At 40.8% G+C, this 16,963-nt stretch overlaps 1 protein-coding gene across 1 annotated transcript in view; it reads left to right on the forward strand.

The window, feature by feature from the left end:
* ZDHHC15 (zinc finger DHHC-type palmitoyltransferase 15) overlaps positions 1 to 16,963 on the forward strand; it is an 87,664-nt gene that overhangs the window by 70,345 nt on the left and 356 nt on the right. The window lies entirely within an intron of this gene.

Genomic DNA, 16,963 nt, shown 5'->3' on the forward strand with positions numbered 1-16,963 from the left:
AAGAATTGATTCTTTTGAACTGTGGTGTTGGAGAAGACTCTTGAGAGTCCCTTGGACTGCAAGGAGATCCAACCAGTCCATTCTGAAGGAGATCAGCCCTGGGATTTCTTTGGAAGGAATGATGCTAAAGCTGAAACTCCAGTACTTTGGCCACTTTATGCGAAGAGTTGACTCATTGGAAAAGACTCTGATGCTGGGAGGGATTGGGGGCAGGAGGAGAAGGGGATGACCGAGGATGAGATGGCTGGATGGCATCACTGAATCGCCTGACATGAGTCTGAGTGAACTCCGGGAGTTGGTGATGGACAGGGAGGCCTGGCGTGCTGTGATTCATGGGGTCACAAAGAGTCGGACATGACTGAGCGACTGAACTGAACTGAACTGATTGTGATCCACACAGTAAGTTTATTCGTAGGTATTTTATTCTTCTTGATGTGATGGTAAATGGGATTGTTTCCCTAATTTTTCTTTGTGATCTTTCCTTCTCAGTGTATAGAAATGCAGCATATTTCTGCCTATTAATTTTGTATCCTGCAAACTTCACAGAATTCACTGATGATTTCTAGTAGTTTTCTGGTGGTGCATTTAGGATGTTCTATTCATATTATCATGTCGTCTGCAAACAGTGACAGTTTTACATCTTCCTTTCTAATTTGAATTCCTTTTCTTTCTTTTCTTCTCTGATTGTTGTGGCTGGAACTTCAAAAATTATGTTGAATAAAAGTGGCAAGAATGAATATCATTGTCTTATTTCTCATCTTTAGAGGAAATGCTTTCAGCTTTTCATCACTGAGTATAGCTGTAGTTTTGTCATATATGATGTTTATTAGGCTGAGGTAGGTACCCTCTAGAGTTTTTGTCATAACTGGGTGTTAACTTTTGTCAGAAGCTTTTTCTGCATCTATTGAGATGATCATATACTTTTTGTTCTTCAATTTGTTCATGTAGTATATCACACTGATTTACAGATGTTGAAAAATCATTGCACCCCTGGGGCAAGTCCCTTTTGATCATGGTGTATGATCATTTTATTTTATTGTTGGATTCAGTTTGCCAGTATTTTGTTGAGGATTTTTGCCTCTATGTTCATCAATGATATTGGCCTGTAATTTTTCTGTGCAGTATCATTGTCTAGCTTTAGTGTCAGAGTGATGGTGGCCTCATAGAGTGTGTTTTGGACTGTTCCTTCTGCTGTTGCTTTTTGAAATCGTTTCAGAGGGATAGGTATTAACTCTTCTGACTGTTTGATAGTATATGCCTGTGAAACCATCTGGTCCTGGGTTCTTGTTCATTGGAAGTTTTTAAATCAGTTTCCATTTCAGTACTTGTAATTGGCCTGTTCATATTTTCTGTTTTTCTTCCTGGTTCAGTCTTGAGGGGTTGTACATTTCTACTAATTTGTCCCTTTCTTCTAGGTTGTCCATTTTATTGGCATATAGTTGCTTGTAATAGTCTCCTATGATCCATTCCATTTCTCTGGTGCTAGATGTAACTTCTTTTTCATTTCTCATTTTATTGATTTGTGTCCTCTTCCTTTTTTCTTTTAATTGTTTAGCTAACAGTTTATCGATTTTGTTTATCTTTCCAAAGAACCAGCTTTTTGTTTCATTTACCTTTGCTATTTTTTTCCATTAATATTTTATTTATTTCTGACCTTTATAATTTCTTTCCTTCTACTAATTTTGAGGGGTTTTGTTCTTCTTTCTCTCGCTGCTTTACATGTAATGTTAGGTTGCTTATTTGAGATTTCTTGTTTCCTGAGGTAAGATTATATTGCTATAAACTTTCCTCTTAGAACTGCTTTTGCTGTGTCCCATAGGTTTTGGGGTTTTTGTTTGTTTATTTGTTCATTTCTTGGCTGTGCCATGTGGCATGCAGGATCTTAGTTTCCCATCCAGGGATCAAACCTATGCCCTCTACAAAGTAAACATGCAGTCTTAACCACTAGACTACCAGGGAAGTCCCTGTGTCCCATAGGTTTTTGACCATCATGTTTATGTTTTCATTTGTCTCTTTAGGTATTTTTTGATGTCCTCTTTGATTTCTTCAGTGATCAATTGATTGTTTATGTATAAGGTTACGTATAAGGTTATGATTGTGTAACATATTGTTTAGCCTCCACATGTTTGTGTTTTTTACATTTTTTTCTTGTAGTCGATTTCTAATCTCACAGTGTTATGCTCAGAAAAGATATTTGATGTTATTTCAGTTATATCAAATTTACTACTGCTTGCTTTGTGGTCTAGCACATGATCTATACGGGAGAGTATTCCATGTGTACTTGAGAAGAATGTGTATTCTGCTGCTATGAATGAAATGTTCTTTAAATATCAATTAAGTCCATCCAGTTTAATGTGTCATTTAAGGCACATTAAATGACCTGTGTTTCCTTATTGATTTTCTGTCTGGATGATCTGTCTATTGATGTAAATGGGGTGTTAAAGTCCCCCCACTATTGTTGGATTACTGTATATTTCTCCTTTTATGGCTGTTAGCATTTGCCTTATATATTGAGGTGTTCCTGTGTGGAGTACATATATATTTACAATTGCTATACCTTCTTCATGGATTGAACCCTTGATCATTATGTAGTGTCCTTCTTTGTCTTACATAACAGTATATTTTAAAGTCTATTTTGTCTGATATGAGTATTACTACTCCAGCTTTCTTTTGATTTTCATTTGCATGGAGTACCTTTTTCTATCCCCTCACTTTCAGTCTGTATGTGTCCCTGGATCTGAAGTGGGTCTCTTGTAAATACAGCATATATGTGGGTCTTGCTTTTGTATCCATTTAGTCAGTTTATGTCTTTTGGTTGAAGCATTTAATCCATTTACATTTAAGGTAATGATCTATATTTTTGTTCTTATTGCCATTTTCTTAATTCTTTTGGATTTGTTTTGTATGTCTTTTTCTTCCTGTCCTTTTTGGTTCTCTTCTCTTGTGATTTGATGACTATCCATCAACTATTTCATTAACTATCCATGAGTATCCATCAGCCTGGTTTGAAAATTCAGTAGGTCGGGATCAAGACTTAGGGCACACAATAATTATGTACAGCCGATTCCAGTTATTCTATATCAATGTATTAGCTGTTACAAGAATGACATTTTAAAAGAATCCAGCAGAAAAGAATCAAGCTTTCCTTAACTCACCAAAATTGCTTTCTAGGTCCAGCTAAAGAGAGTGAAAATCATCTCTTTAATTTTGATAATTTTATATTCTAGGTGGAATATTTATATCAAGTAAATATCTTTATATGAAAAACAAAATTTGCTTGAATTTGCTAATACAGCTTTCCAGTGTTAATGATAACCAGGACTCAGAAGAATTATATTCCTTGTCAAATGCTGGACACAGGAAAATGTTGACTTCATACTCTAGCATATTATATATAGTCTTCTTTCCAACTCCTTTGAATAAAAATTTTTTGTGTGAGATCATTAGTTACTGCTCAAGGTAGAAGTTTCCGATTAATTTTCAGTCTGGTAGTTTCTACTGCTGTGATAAATAACACATTTGTGAAAAGAACAGAATAAATAAGCTAGTATTATTTGAGAGCATATTAAGTGTAAGACATTGAACACTTAAGGGTGATTATGCATTTTTGTCTCTGAATTCAAGCGTCTTGCATTTATTTAGGGGAGATAAGACACATATAATGGAGAAGCTGTCCAAGTCACAAAAACAAGACCTGTTTTTGTCACAGTCAGCAAAAACAAGACCTGGAGCTGACTGTGGCTCAGATTATCAACTTCTCGTAGCAAAATTCAGGCTTAAACTAAAGAAAACTAGGAACAACACTAGGCCAGCCAGGTATGACCTAAATCAAATCCCATATGAATTTGCAGTAGAGGTAACAAATAGATTCAAGGGACTATATCTAGTTAACAGTGTACCTGAAGAACTATGGACAGAGGTCTGTACTATTGTACAGGATGTGGCAAACAAAATCATCCCAAAGGGAAATGAAACCAAGAAGGTAAAATGGTTATCTGAGGAGGCTTTACAAATAACAGAATGAAGAGAAGCAAAAAGCAAGGGAGAGCGGGAAAGATACATCCAGTTAAGTGCAAAGTTTCAAAGAATAGCTGTAAACGACAAGAAGGTCTTCTTCAATGAACAGGATAAAAGGATAACAGTTTTAAAGGATAAAAATAGTAGAGACCAGGTAGAGAAGAGATCAAGATGAGATGAAAAGAATACATAGAAGAACTATATAAAAAAAGATCTTAATGAACCAGATTACTATGGTGGTGTGGTTAGTCACTCAGAGCCAGACATTCTGGAGTGCAAAGTCAAGAGGGTCTTAAGAAGGCCTGCAGTTAATAAAGCTACTGGATGCAATGAAATTCCAGCATAACTATTCAAATCCCTAAAGGAAGATGCCATCAAGATTTGCATTCATCATGTCAGCAAATCTAGAAGACACAGCAGTGGCTACAGGACTGGAAAGGGTCAATCTGCATCCCAATTCCCAAGAAGGGTAGTACCAAAGAATATGCTGACCATTAGACAACCATACTCATCTCCCATGCTACTGAGGTCATGCTTAAAATCTTGCATGCTAAGCTTCAGCATTATGCAAGCCAAGAACTTCCAGATGTTCAAGCTGGGTTTAGAAAAGGAAGAGGACCTAGAGATCAACTTGCCAGCATTCACTGAATTATAGAGAAAGCAAGGGAATTTCAGAAAAAAAAATCTATCTCTGTTTCATCAACTATGCTAAAGCCTTTGACTATGTGAATCATGACAAACTGTGGAAAGCTCTTAGAGAGAAGGAAATACCAGAACATCTTACCTGTCTCCTGAGAAACCTGTATGTGGGTCAAGAAGCAACAGTTAGAACCCTGTATTGAGCAACTAACTGGTTCAAGATTGAGAAAGGAGTATGACAGGGCTGTCTGCTGTCATCCTGTTTGTTTAACCTATACACTGAGCACATCATGAGAAATGCTGGGCTGGATGAGTTACAAGCTGGAATCAAGATAGGCAGGAGAAACATCAACAGCCTCAGATATGCAGATGATACTACTCTAATGGGAGAAAGTGAAGAGGAACTAAGAGAGCCTCTTGATGAGGGTGAAGGAGGAGAGTGAAAGAGCTGACTTAAGACTAAATATTTTTTTAAAAAATCATGACATCCAGCCCCATTGCCACATAGCAAATAGAAGGAGAAAATGTGGAAGCAGTGACAGATTTCCTCTTCCTGGGCTCCAAAATCACTGTGGATGGTGGCCACAGCCCTGAAATCAGATGATTGCTTCTTGGCAGGAAAGCAATGACAAACCTAGACAGTGTGTTGAAAAGCAGAAACATTACACTGCCAACAAAGGTCCATATAGTCAAAGCTATGGTGTTCCCAGTGGTCATATACAGTTATGAGAGCTGGACCATAAAGAAGGCAGAACACCAAAGAACTGATGCCTTCAAACTGTGGTGCTGGAGAAGATTCCTGAAAGTCCCTTAGACAGCAAGATCAAACCAGTCAATCTTAAGGAAGATCAACCCTGAATATTCATTGGAAGGATGGATGCTGAAGTGCGAGAACTTCTTTGATATAATTGTTCTCCAGTTTATGGGCCGTCTGCTCTGTGGCTCTATGGTGGGGCTAATGGTGACCTCCTCCAAGAGGATTTATGCCACATGCAGTGCCTCCCGCATCTGGTGCGGCCAGAGCCCGTGCCCTGCAGAAAGCCACTGCTGAGCTCCTCCTCCACAGAAGACACTCAAACACTCAAAGGCAGGTCCAGCTCAGTTTCTTGTGGGGTCTCTGGGTCATGGTGTGCACAAGGTTTTGTTTGAGCCCACCCAGCATCTCTGGCGGGTATGAGGTTTGATTCTAAATGCAATTTTGCCCCTCCTAGCATCTTGTTGGAGCTTCTCCTTTGCTCTTGGATGTGAGGTATCTCTTTTTGGTGAGATCCAACATTATCCTGTTGATGGTTGTTCAGCAGCAAGTTGCAGTTTTGGAGTTCTCACAGGAGAAGATAAGCACATGTCCTTCTACTCTGCCATCTTTTTCAGTCATGCCAGGTAGAGCCACCCAAGACAGACAGGTCATTGTGGAGAGTTCTAACAAAATGTGGTCCACTGGAGAAGGGATGGCAAATCACTTCAGTATTCTTGCCTTGAGAACACCATGAACAGTATAAAAAGGCAAAATGATATGACACTGAAAAATGAACTCCCCAGATTGGTAGGTTCCCAATAAGTTACTGGAAAATGGTGAAGAAATAGGTCCAAAAAGAATGAAGAGGCTGAGCCAAAGCAAAAAACAGCACCCAGATGTGGAGGGGACTGCTGATGGAAGTAAAGTCCAATGCTATATAGAATAATATTTCATAGGAACCTGGAATGTTAGGTCCAAGAATCAAGGTAAATTGGAAATAGTCAAACAGGAGATGGCAAGAGTGAATATTGACATTTTAAGAATCAGTGGACTGAAATGGAACAGAATGGGTGAATTTTTTTAATGAATATATTTATTTTTTAATTAAAGGATAATTGCTTTACACAATTTTGTTATTTTCTGTCAAACATCAACATGGGTCAGCCATAGGTGTACATATGTCCCTTCCCTCCTGAAACTCCCTCCCATCTCCCTCACCATCCAATCCTTCTAGGTTGATATAGACCCCCTGTTTAGTTCACTGAGTTCAGTTCAGTTCAGTCGCTCAGTTCTGTGCAGCATGCCAGGTTTACCTGTCCATCACCAACTCCTGGAGTTTACTCAAACTCATGTCTATCAAGTCGGTGATGCCATCCAACCATATCATCCTCTGTCGTCCCCTTCTCCCACCTGCAATCTTTCCCAGCATCAGGGTCTTTTCAAATGAGTCACTTCTTCACATTAGGTGGCCAAAGTATTGGAGTTTCAGTTTCAGCATCAGTCCTTCCAATGAATACTCAGGACTCATTTCCTTTAGGATGGGCTGGTTGAACCTCCTTGCAGTCCAAGGGACTCTCAAGAGTCTTCTCCAACACCATAGTTCAAAAGCATCAATTCTTCGGCGCTCAGCCTTCTTCACAGTCCAACTCTCACATCCATACATGACTACTGGAAAAATCATAGCCTCGACTAGACGTACCTTTGTTGGCAAAGTAATGTCTCTGCTTTTTAATATGCTGTCTAGGTTAGTCATAACTTTCCTTCCAAGGAGTAAACGTCTTTTAATTTCATGGCTTCAATCACCATCTGCAGTGATTTTGGAGCCCCCCCCCCCAAAAAAAATAAAGTCTACCACTGTTTCCACTGTTTCCCCATCTCTTTGCCATAAAGTGATGGGACTGGATGCCGTGATATTAGTTTTCTGAATGTTGAGCTTTTAACTTTTTCACTCTCCTCTTTCACTTTCATCAAGAGACTCTTTAGTTTTTCTTCACTTTCTGCCATAAGGGTGGTGTCATCTGCATATCTGAGGTTATTGATATTTCTCCCAGAAATCTTGATTCCAGCTTGTAGCTTCATCCAGTCCAGCATTTCTCATGATGTACTCTGCATATAAGTTAAACAAGCAGGGTGACAATATACAGCCTTGATGTACTCCTTTCCCAATTTGGAACCAGTCTGTTGTAGATGCTAGAAAGAAGGAAATGGCATTCCATGTAAGAAGTGTGACTTGAATGTGGTAAGAATGCTGAGGTAGCCATCCATTCCTATATACTGGGTTGGGCATTGTGGTTTATGAGCAGTAATGTTAGAGAAGTAAGATATGGCCAGAATGGTAGAGAGCTTTGTAGATTTGCTACAGTATGAAACAGATATTAATTTTATAACCTTGAGTGATACTAATGAAAGATAAATTTTAGAAGGATTACTCAGATACTAGTGAAAGCTTATGGTGAACAGTGTCAGATTTGTGATCTCCAAAGGAGAGAATTTCACTTTGGGACCAAAGACATGGCTTCAGTCATTCAGAGTTTCATGTGGCAAAAGATTTATTACAGTGAAAAGGGGATAGAGAAAGCTTCTGACATAGACAGAAGTGGGAAGACAGTGCCCTGCTCACTAATTTGGGTGGGGCTTTAACGAAGATCATGGCATCCGGTCCCATCACTTCATGGGAAATAGATGGGGAAACAGTGTCAGACTTTATCTTTTGGGGCTCCAAAATCACTGCAGATGGTGATTGCAGCCATGAAAATAAAAGACGCTTACTCCTTGGAAGAAAAGTTATGAGCAGCCTAGATAGTATATTCGAAAGCAGAGACATTACTTTGCCGACTAAGGTCCGCCTAGTCAAGGCTATGGTTTTTCCAGTAGTCATGTATGGATGTGAGAGTTGGACTGTGAAGAAGGCTGAGCACCGAAGAGTTGATGCTTTTGAACTGTGGTGTTGGAGAAGACTCTTGAGAGTCCCTTGGACTGCAAGGAGATCCAACCAGTTCATTCTGAAGGAGATCAGCCCTGGGATTTCTTTGGAAGGAATGATGCTGAAGCTGAAACTCCACTACTTTGGCCACCTCATGCGGAGAGTTGACTCATTGGAAAAGACTTTGATGCTGGGAGGGATTAGGGGAAGGAGAAGAAGGGGACGACAGAGGATGAGATGGCTGAATGGCATCACTGACTCGATGGACGTGAGTCTGAGTGAACTCCGGGAGTTGGTGATGGACAGGGAGGCCTGGTGTGCTGCGATTCATGGGGTCTCAAAGAGTCAGACACGACTGAACGACTGAACTGAACTGAACTTATATACGTTTTCAGTTGGTTACAAACGAATATCTCAAGTTTGTAAAGGTCTTAGCAGACCCACTCCCACAACATACATCTCAAGATTACAGGATTAGTCAGAAAGTTCTTGTTAAGAAGGAGCAAAGAGTCCTCAAGCAATATACATTGTTGTTATATAATCATTAGTACAGAGTTTAAGGAAAAACATACCCTAGAGTATGATGAGTTGTTTAGTTGTATAATCATTAGCTCTGGGCTTAAAGAAAGTTAATCTTAAATAGATCATTGCCATAACAACTCAGAGCTTAAGAAAAAAACGTCTTATATGATGAAGACAAAGGAATGTAGAAAAGAAAAATTCATTTGTCCCTGCCTCCTCCTTGAGGGCCCTGGTCTCTTTATCAACCTACCTAAGAACAAGCTCTCTCACTAGTATGATGAAAATGAAAATGAAAGTGAAAGTCGCTCAGTCATGTCCGACTCTTTGCGACCCCATGGACTATGTAGTCCATGGAATTCTCCAGGGCATAATACTGGAGTGGGTAGCCTTTCCCCTCTCCAAGGGATCTTCCCAACCCAGGGGTTAAACCCAGGTCTCCCACATTGCAGGCAGATTCTTTGCCAGCTGAGCCACAAGAGAAGCCCAAGAATACTAAAGTGAGTAGCCTATCCCTTCTCCATCAGATCTTCTTGATCCAGGAATTGAACCAGGGTCTCCTGAATTGCAGGCAGATTCTTTACCAACTGAGCTATCAGGGAAATACCTCACTAGTATGCAGAGACACAAAACAGAAAAAAACAACATATAGTTGAGTATGTGTCACAGTGGCTTCAGGAGTGGCATGATACTAGAAATGGAGAGGAAAGATTAAAGCCAGGAGACATTTTAAATAACTGAAATAGTCCCAGTAACTAAAGAACTGGGAGTCAGTCATATAGAGATGGTGGTTAAATCCATGAGTGGTGTAGGAGGTAATCAAGGGAGAGAATAAAGCTAGGGAAACAAGATAAACTGTAATATTTGGCATCCATCTGTCTACAATGTGGGAGACCTGGGTTCAATCCTTGGGTTGGGAAGATTCTCTGGAGAAGGAAATGGCAACCCACTCTAGTACTCTTGCCTAGAAAATCCCATGGATGGAGGAGCCTGGTGTCCATGGGGTCGCAAAGAGTCGGACACGACTGAGTGACTTCACTTTCACTTTCAAGGTGGCACTAGCCGTAAAGAACACAACTACCAATGCAGGAGACATAAGAGACATTGGTTTGATCCATGGCTTGGGAAGATTCCCTGGAGGAGGGCATGGAAACCTACTCCAGTATTCTTGCCTGGGGAATTCCATGGACAGAGTTAGCCTGGTGGTCTACAGTCCATAGGGTCACACAGAGACGGACATGACTGAAGCAACTAAACACGCACACAAAAGCAACATTTGCATGGATTCAAGTGGACAAGGAAATGAATGGAAAAGAGAAATTCAGAGGGTAAATAATAAAACCTTTGAGGACACTCATAATTCAGGGAAGAGCCTTACAAAAATACAGTGAATGAACGAGTATTGCCCTACTTTACACATGAAAAAGTTGAAGCTAGGGAGGTAAAGTCACTTATGTAAGGCAATTATAAGCAGTCATAACTCAACCTAAGTTCTTGGAGACACCACATTATGTCCATTTCCCTACTCTGCCCATTCTCTGAAAACCAATGGGTATGAAAAAGTATACATATACTCTTGTGGTCACTTCCCATAGTATCAGAGGTTTATGTGGGAACATAGGGTTTTAAAGGAAGGGAGGAGATCTAGGATGAGGCAGGAAGAGACACAGCTGGGCCAGCATATACTAAGATGAAAATGACATCATTCTTGGTTCAAGTAAACATTTATTGAATAATGGTAAAATCACTACAGTATAGGCAGCAAGAGCAGGTAGGGGTAGTGAAAGTAGTATAGGTGTAGATGGTAGAAGGAGAAAGTAAATTCTTTTCCTAAATTCTGCATTTGTCTTCTATTATGCAGAGCCTAATTTTTTAAAGTATCTGCATTCTTTCAATTTAGTCCTCACCTGGCGATGACCCTTTGCAGCCTTAGCTTACTCTCCTATGGGAGTGAAACTATGGAGGAAGTTGATATTTGAGTTTTCCAGCTCAAGTTTCAATGTCTGCAAGCCTGGTTTTAATTCAAATGATTGCAGGAAGGAATTGCTCTGGCCAAATCAAGTGTGGATTGCAATGGCAAATAGTAAAAGAAACCCATCTAGCAGAATACTAAAAGCCAACATCTGAAAAGGTACACTGCCAAACCATACCTACAAAGTTCTGAGACAGCCAACCATCAGAAAAAAACATCAAGGCAAATAGTGCATTGAAGTTCCAGAAGTGTCTTTTACATTGATCAATTGCTTTCTTATAGAAATGTATAGCTAAGATGAGATGTATGCTCAAGCACTTGCTGCCTCTTTTTCTCTTTGGAGGTGTTTGACAAACGTGAGTAATTCTCTGTATATCCTTCACTGAAGAGCTGGGTCAATACAACTGCTTTCTGTTCAGACTTACAGGCAAGAATACCCTAGGTCTGAGATTCCAAATAAGACAGAATGCTGTGCCCACCATAGAGACATGATTCCAAAGACAGACATTAGTAGAGCCACTTTTTACTGTTCCACTCTTCCTGGAAGAAAGCAGACTTGTCTTTGGAATCTGCCTGGTTAATTTAGTGGCATAAGTATGAAGGCACATTGAGTTCATAAAAGAGAAATGTAAGGGACAACCACTGTCAACTTTCTTTTAATCTCAAAGTGCCAAGTACATTATTATGTATGGAATGTAAAGAAAGTGATTATCTGTACATTAAGCAAGCTGATTCAGAGTATACTTTGCTCCTCAAATGATCAAACAGATGTTGGCAATTTGATCTCTGGGTATTCTGCCTTTTCTAAATCCAGCTTGAACATCTGGAAGTTCTCAGTACACATATTATTTAAACCTGGCTTGGAGAATCTTGAGCATTACTTTGCTAGCGTGTGAGATGAGTGCAATTGTGCAGTAGTTGGAACATTCCATGACATTGCCTTTCTTTGGGATTGGAATGAAAACTGATCTTTGCCAGTCCTGTGGTCACTGCTGAGTTTTCCAAATTTGCTGGCATATTCAGTGCAGCACTGTAACACCATCATCTTTTAGGATTTGAAATAGCTCAACTGGAATTCATTCACCTCCACTAGCTTTTTCTTAGTGATGCTTCCTAAGGGCCACTACTTCACATTCCAGGATATCTGGCTCTAGGTGAGTGATCACACTATCATGGTTATCTGGGTCATGAAAATCTTTTTAATGTACTTCTTCTGTCTCTTGATGAAAGTAAAAGAGGAGTGAAAAAGTTGGCTTAAAGCTCAACATTCAGAAAACAAAGATCATGGCATCCGGTCCCATCACTTCATGGGAAATAGATGGGGAAACAGTGGAAACAGTGTCAGACTTTATTTTGGGGGGTTCCAAAATCACTGCAGATGGTGACTGTAGCTATGAAATTAAAAGACGGTTACTCCTTGGAAGAAAAGTTATGACCAACCTAGATAGCATATTGAAAAGCAGAGACATTACTTTGCCGACTAAGGTCCGTCTAGTCAAGGCTATGGTTTTTCCAGTAGTCATGTATGGATGTGAGAGTTGGACTGTGAAGAAGGCTGAGTGCCGAAGAATTGATGCTTTTGAACTGTGGTGTTGGAGAAGACTCTTGAGAGTCCCTTGGACTGCAAGGAGATCCAACCAGTCCATTCTGATGGAGATCAGCCCTGGGATTTCTTTGGAAGGAATGATGCTAAAGCTGAAACTCCAGTACTTTGGCCACCTCATGCGAAGAGTTGACCCATTGGAAAAGATTCTGATGCTGGGAGGGATTGGGGGCAGGAGGAGAAGGGGACGACAGAGGATGAGATGGCTGAATGGCATCACTGACTCAATGGATGTGAGTCTGAGTGAACTCCAGGAGTTGGTGATGGACAGGGAGGCCTGGCGTGCTGCGATTCATGGGGTCACAAAGAGTCGGACATGACTGAGCGACTGAACTGAACTGAATTCTGTGTATTTTTACCACTTCTTAATATCTTCTGCTTCTGTTAGGTCCATACCATTTCTGTACCTTTTTGTGCACATGTTTGCGTGAAATATTCCCTTGGTATATCCAATTTTCTAGAAGAGATCTCTAGTCTTTCCCATTCTATTGTTTTCCTCTATTTCTTTGCATTGATCACTTAGGAAGGCTTTATTATCTCTCCTTGCTATTCTTTGGAATTCTGCATACAAATGGGTATTTCATTCCTTTTCTGCTTTGCCTTTCACTTCTCTTTTCTCAGCTATTTGTAAGCCCTTCTCAGACAACCATTTTGCCTTCTATCATTTCTTTTTCTTGGGGATGATCTTGATCACTGCCTCCTGTACAATGTCACGAACCTCTGTCCAAAGTTCTTCAGGCACTTTGTCTATCAGACCAAATCCCTTGAATCTATTTGTCACTTCCACTGTATAAGGGATTTTATTTAGGTAATAATTGAATGGTCTAGTGGTTTTTCCTACTTTCTTCAATTTAAGTCTGAATTTTGCAATAAGGACTTCATGATCTGAGCCACAGTCAGCTCCCAGTCTTGTTTTTGCTGACTGTATAGAACTTCTCTATCTTTGGCTGCAACGCGTAAAATCAATCTGATTTTGCTATTGACCATCTGGTGATGCCCATGTGTAGAGTCTTCTCTTGTGTTGTTGGAAGAGGGTGTTTGCTGTGACCAGTACATTCTCTTGGCAAAACTCTGTTAGCTTTTGCCCTCCTTCATTTTGTACTCCAAGGCCATACTTGCCTGTTACTCCAAGTATCTCTTGACTTCCTACTTTTGCATTCCAGTCTTCTATGATGAAAAGGACATCTTCTTTGGTGTTAATTCTAGAAGGTCTTGTAGGTCTTCATAAAACCATTCAACTCCAGCTTTTTCAGCATTAGTGGTTGGGGCATAGACTTGGATTACCATGATATTGAATGGTTTGCCTTGGAAATGAACACAGATCATTCAATTGTTTTTGAGACTGCATCCAAGTATTGTATTTTAGACTCTTTTGTTGACTATGAGGGTTACTCCATTTCTTCTAAGGGATTCTTGCCCACAGTAGTAGATATAATGGTCATCTGAATTAAACTCACTCTTTCCAGTACACTTTAGTTCATTGATTCCTAAAATGTCGATGTTCATTCTTGCCATCTGCTGTTGACCACTTCCAATTTGCCTTGATTCATGGATCTAACATTCCAGGTTCCTATGCAATATTGCTCTTTACAGCATCAGACTTTGCTTCCATCACCAGTCACATCCACAACTGGGCGTTGTTTTCACTTTGTCTCAGTCTCTTCATTCTTTCTGGAGTTATTTCTCCACTCTTCTCCAGTAGCATATTGGGCATCTACCGACCTGGGGAGTTCATCTTTCAGTGTCATATCTTTTTGCCTTTTCATACTGTTCATGGGGTTCTCAAGACAAGAATACTGAAGTGGCTTGCCATTCCCTTCTCCAGTGGACCACGTTTTGTCAGAACTCTCCACTATGACCCATCCATCTTGAGTGGCCCTACATGACATGGCTCATAGTTTCATTGAGTTAGACAAGGCTGTGGTCCATGTGATCAGTTTGATTAGTTTTCTGTGATTGTGATATTCATCCTGTCTTCCCTCTGATAAGGATAAGAGTCTTATGGAAGCTTCCTGATGGGAGAGACTGACAGTGGGAGGAAACTGGGGCTTGTTCATGGGTGGGTCCATTCTCAGTAAATCTTTAATCAAATTTTCTGTTGAAGGGTGGGACTGTCTTCCCTCCCTGTTGTTTGACCTGAGACCAAACTATTAGGGGTAATGAAGATAATGGCGACCTCCTTTAAAAGGTCCTGTTCTTGCACTGTTTTATTCAATGCCCCTGACCCTGCAGCAGGCCACTGTCGACCCACACGTCTACTGGAGACTCCTGGACACTCACAGGCAAGTCTGGGCCAGTTTCTTGTGGAGTCACTGCTCCTTTCTCCTGGGTCCTGGTATGCACAAGGTTTTCTTTGTGCCCTCCAAGAGTCTGTTACCCCAGTCCTGTATAAGTTCTGTTATCAAATCCCACTGGCCTACAAAGTCAAATTCCTGGGGGTTCTCAGTCCCTTTGCCAGATCCCCCAGTTGGGAAATCTGTTGTGGACCCTAGAAGTTTCTTAACAATATGAGAATTTTTTTGTATCATTGTTCTGCAGTTTGTGGGTTGTCTGCTCATTGGCTCTACGGTGGGGTTAATGACGACCTCCTCCAAGAGGGCTTATGCCAAGGCTGTGTGACTCAGGTCTACTGCACCCAGAGCCCGTGCCCCTGCAGGAGGCCACAGGAGACAGTCAAACACTCAAAGGCAGGTCTGGCTCAGTCTCTGTGGGGTCTCTGAGTCCTGGTGCACAAAAGGTTTTGTTTGAGCCATCTGAGCATCTCTGGAAGGTATTGAGTTTGATTCTAAACACGATTTCGCCCCTCCTACAGTTTTGCTTGGGTTTCTCCGTTGCCCTTGGACATGGGGTATCATTTTTTGGTGAGATCCAACATTCTCCTGTCGATGATTGTTCAGCAGTGAGTTGCAACTTTGGAGTTCTCACAAGAAAAGATGAGTACGTGGCCTTCTACTCCGCCATCTTGCTCCACAAGTTGGCTCCAGAGATCAAATTGCCAACATCAGTTGGATCATAGAAAAAGCAAGAGAATTCCAGAAAAACATCTACTTCTGCTTTACTGACTATGCCAAAGCCTTTGACTGTGTGGATCACAACGAACTGTGTAAAATTCTTAAAGAGATAGTGATACCAGACCACCATACCTGCCTCCTGAGACATCTGTATGCAGGTCAAGAAGCAACAATTAAAACAACAGGAAACAACAGACTGGTTCCAAATTGGGAAAGGAGTACGTCAGGGCTGTATATTGTCACCCTGCTTATTTAACTTATATGCAGAGTACATCATGCAAAATGCTGGGCTGGATGAAGCACAAGTTTGGAATCAAGATTGCCAGGAGAAATTTCAATAACCTCAGATATACAGATGATACCACCCGTATGGAAGAAAGAAAAGAGGAAATAAAGAGATCTTGATGAAAGTGAAAGAGGAGAGTGAAAAAGTTGGCTTAAAACTCAACATTCAGAAAACCAAGATCATGGCATCTGGTCTCATCACTTCATGTCAAATAGATGGGGAAACAATGGAAACAGTGACAGACTTTATTTTCTTGGGCTCAAAAATCACTGCAGATGGTGACTGCAGCCATGAAATTTAAAGATGCTTGCTCCTCTGAAGTAAAGCTATGACCAACCTAGACAGCATATTAAAAAGCAGAGACATTACTTTGCTGACAAAGTTCTGTTTATCAAAGCTATAGTTCTTCCATTAGTCATGTATGGATGTGAGAGTTGGACTATAAAGAAAGCTGACTGCTGAAGAGTTGCTGCTTTTGAACAGTGGTGTTGGAGAAGACTCTTGAGAGTCCCTTGGACTGCAAGAAAATCCAACCAGTCAATCCTAAAGGAAATCAATCCTGAATATTCATTGGAAGTACTGATGCTGAAGAGAAGCTCCAATACTTTGGCCACCTGACACGAAAAACTGACTCGTTGGAAAAGACCCTGATGCTGGGAAAGATTGAGGGTAGTAGGAGAAGGGGACAACAGAGAATGAAATGGTTGGATGGCATCACCAAGTCGATGGACATGAGTTTGAGCAAGCTCTGGGAGTTGGTGATGGACAAGGAAGCCTGGCGTGCTGCAGTCCATGGGGTGGCAAAGAGTCAGACACAACTGAGCAACTGAACTGAACTTGCTCCTCAATAGGCTGGGGATTGGAAACAAGAAATCTCTGCTGTAAATGATGTTGCTTGTTGATTCCAAAGCCTCTTATTTTTGAGATATATCATTCCTTTTTTAAAACACACCAACACCTAAAGTGCTATAACAGCTATCTCAATTATGTCCAGTGGAATAACAAAACAGAGTAATTTTGTTAGTGAAAGTGAAGTCGCTCAGTCGTGTCCGACTCTTTGCGACCTCATGGACCATAGCCTACCAGGCTCCGCGGTCCTTGGGATTTTCCAGGCAAGAATACTGGAGTGGGCTGTCATTTCCTTCTCCAGGGGATCTTCGCAACCCAGGGATCAAACCCGGGTCTCCTGCATTGCAGACAGACACTTTACCGTCTGAGCCACCAGGGAAGCCCAAATATTCCATTAAAGCCAAATGA

Source organism: Budorcas taxicolor, chromosome X (assembly GCF_023091745.1).
Source record: "Budorcas taxicolor isolate Tak-1 chromosome X, Takin1.1, whole genome shotgun sequence".
Taxonomy (NCBI): Eukaryota; Metazoa; Chordata; class Mammalia; order Artiodactyla; family Bovidae; genus Budorcas; species Budorcas taxicolor.